The sequence below is a fragment of the Osmia lignaria genome, unplaced genomic scaffold (genome assembly GCF_051020975.1).
Source record: "Osmia lignaria lignaria isolate PbOS001 unplaced genomic scaffold, iyOsmLign1 scaffold0056, whole genome shotgun sequence".
Taxonomy (NCBI): Eukaryota; Metazoa; Arthropoda; class Insecta; order Hymenoptera; family Megachilidae; genus Osmia; species Osmia lignaria.
In genome coordinates this window covers 55,001-57,500 of record NW_027478197.1, presented here as the reverse complement: position 1 = coordinate 57,500, position 2,500 = coordinate 55,001, and the positions used below count along the sequence as shown (strand labels likewise).

At 44.0% G+C, this 2,500-nt stretch overlaps 1 non-coding gene and 1 pseudogene across 1 annotated transcript; both read left to right on the top strand.

Annotated features, from left to right (window-relative positions):
• Positions 1 to 589: 589 nt before the first annotated feature.
• LOC143307490 (5.8S ribosomal RNA) lies at positions 590 to 744 on the top strand. Its single transcript, XR_013064621.1, has one exon. It is a non-coding gene; the product is annotated as a 5.8S ribosomal RNA (ribosomal RNA).
• Positions 745 to 2,476: 1,732 nt separating this feature from the next.
• LOC143307483 (large subunit ribosomal RNA) overlaps positions 2,477 to 2,500 on the top strand; it is a 4,275-nt pseudogene continuing 4,251 nt past the window's right edge.

Below are 2,500 nucleotides of genomic sequence, written 5' to 3'. Positions count from 1 at the left end.
GCTTTGGTTGTTTCTTTGCCATCCGTGTTGCGATAAAAAGATTTCTCCATTGTCCAAAAAGGACGGATCGAGATTCCTCTTTCGAGAGGGAGAGAGAGGTACTTGCGGGTAACCTGGAATCTACGAAACACGCACCGTGGTAAGATTCGTGCGTCCGCCTGATCGATGTGTGTTGTTTACGGACCGGCTGAGAAGCGACGATAGCGAGTCTTTGAAAAACTATGTGTCCATTAGTTAGACCGATCGTCGCCGGCCGTGTGTCTGTTCGAATCTCGCAACCCACGATTCAGCGACAGGACGCGCGCTCGCATTCCTTGTGTGCGTTCGTACTTTTCAAGGTTTTTAAATGTACTTTACGCCCGACCGTCGAGAGGAGCGTGCCACTGGGCGTTTCTCCGACGGTTTCCGTCCTTGGACGCGATCGTGTCGTCAACGATCGAACAAACAAACAAATACGTTGGCGACGCCCGAATTCGCTCTCCCGCACGCGCCGGGTGGGAGAGTGATGTGGGTATCGAATGTGATGCGTGTTAATAATGAAAATAACACTCTAAAGATCTAAAGAGTTTGAAATACAAAATTTTACGATTACCCTGAACGGTGGATCACTTGGCTCGTGGGTCGATGAAGAACGCAGCTAATTGCGCGTCAACGTGTGAACTGCAGGACACATGAACATCGACATTTCGAACGCACATTGCGGTCCACGGATACAATTCCTGGACCACGCCTGGCTGAGGGTCGTTTTCTTAACAAAAGACTGCTTGCGTTTGCTTCTCGAAAAAAGAGTAATTCATTTCTTTCTAAACATCTCGCCGTCGTTCAACGAAAGTAGAACGTTTCGGAGCGGGATTATCGAACGAAATTGAAAGAATGAATGAACGATAAACAAAGAAAGAGTCGCAACGTACGAGCGATAGTTGGGCAGTTCGTCGGCGTTTGTCGTGGAAACGATGTGACGAAAATCGCAACCGATACACTAAATGCAGGCCGTTAAAGGAGAGAAACAAATTTCGAAATATCTCTTCGAACTAGCGCAAGTGCGTCACGGCGCGCGAGTCGTTCGTTAAAATTTATAAACGACCGCCCGTGAAAGCACCGAGTTCTCGGAAGATAATCTATAAAGATTCTCCATCCTGCTGGAAGTTATCGGATCGGCGCGATTGTTCACTTGTAGAAATCCACGCTCCTGACGTTGCCAGAAACGATATTTACGAAAGGTGTGTCAAAAATAAACGAAAGAAGCTCTCCTATAAATTTAGAAAAAGCAAACGAGTGAAATGTTTGAGATGATAATTTGCTGAAATGCAAGCTCGAATAGCCCCAGGGTTTCGAATGATTCCCCGCGCTTTATACATCTCTCTGTTTACAAACGGTGTATAAATGAAAGATCGCTTCAGATGGGTCGTCGCTGTTTGACGCGCGATGCTGTTCCTTTTTTTTTGTCTGTCTGTGCGTTTAGCTTCGCTAAACAAGTTAAATGGTTAAAAAGCGTCGAAAAAGCGAATACACACGCGACAAGACAAATCTAACGAGTAAAGGAACGCTCCGCTCCAAGATAAAAATGGTTGTTTACAATCAATACAGCGTTTCGGTACCCCTGATCGTAGTCTGAAACTGTGTAACAAAAGAGAGGAAAGCGAATGGTGAAGGAACTTCGAAGCCTCCGTGGCGTGGCTAGAACTTGTGATAAAAGTATGTTTGCAGCAATTATGCATGCTCCCGTTAAAACAGCATTTCAATGTCTCGCATGGCTTAAAGCTCTAGGAGGCTTCAACATTTAGAATACATACGGACTACTTCGTTTGTTAAAGATAAGCGAAGACCGCGCGACCATCGCTCGGTCGTCCAGTCCTCGAAAGTTTTGTTGCGTTCCAAAGAAGAGACAAATGGGGTTTACCCTTGCGCTAAGGGGAGAAGAAGAGAAAAGCAGTTGTTAAATCTAAGAGGTGTGTGGAGTACATCGCGTGTTGGTTAAAATTGTTAAATGAAGTATACGCGAAATGTTCTCTCGCTCTTGCTTTTCCTCTTGCTTCCGTGGCGCTCGAAAAGAAGGGATGATAAATAAAGAAACCTATTCGAAATCTCTTGTGGAACAAAAAATAATACGGACGGACGTTAAAATTGAACCGAGACGAAATGGATCGTCTTGCGAGTTGTCTTCGCTTTGAAATTGTTAAAAATTGATAAAAGCAATACGACGAAGCTGCAGTCCGCAAAATGTTTGAAGCAAAAAGGAAATAACACGAAAATTATGGGAACGTCGTGTCTCAACTTTTTTTTCCCTCTTGTGCTCGTTTCATCGAACGATAAATACAAACATTTTGAAACGAGAGAGGAGGAAAAATTGAATATGCGAAAGGTTGATTCACGCACAGTTTCTCTACGTGTTTGCTTTTTTGCTTCTTTTCGTTTATTTTTTTTTTTTTTGCATCGAGCATCATTATTCACCTTTCGATGAAACCAAAGAAATTGACGACCTCAGAGTAGGCGAGATTAC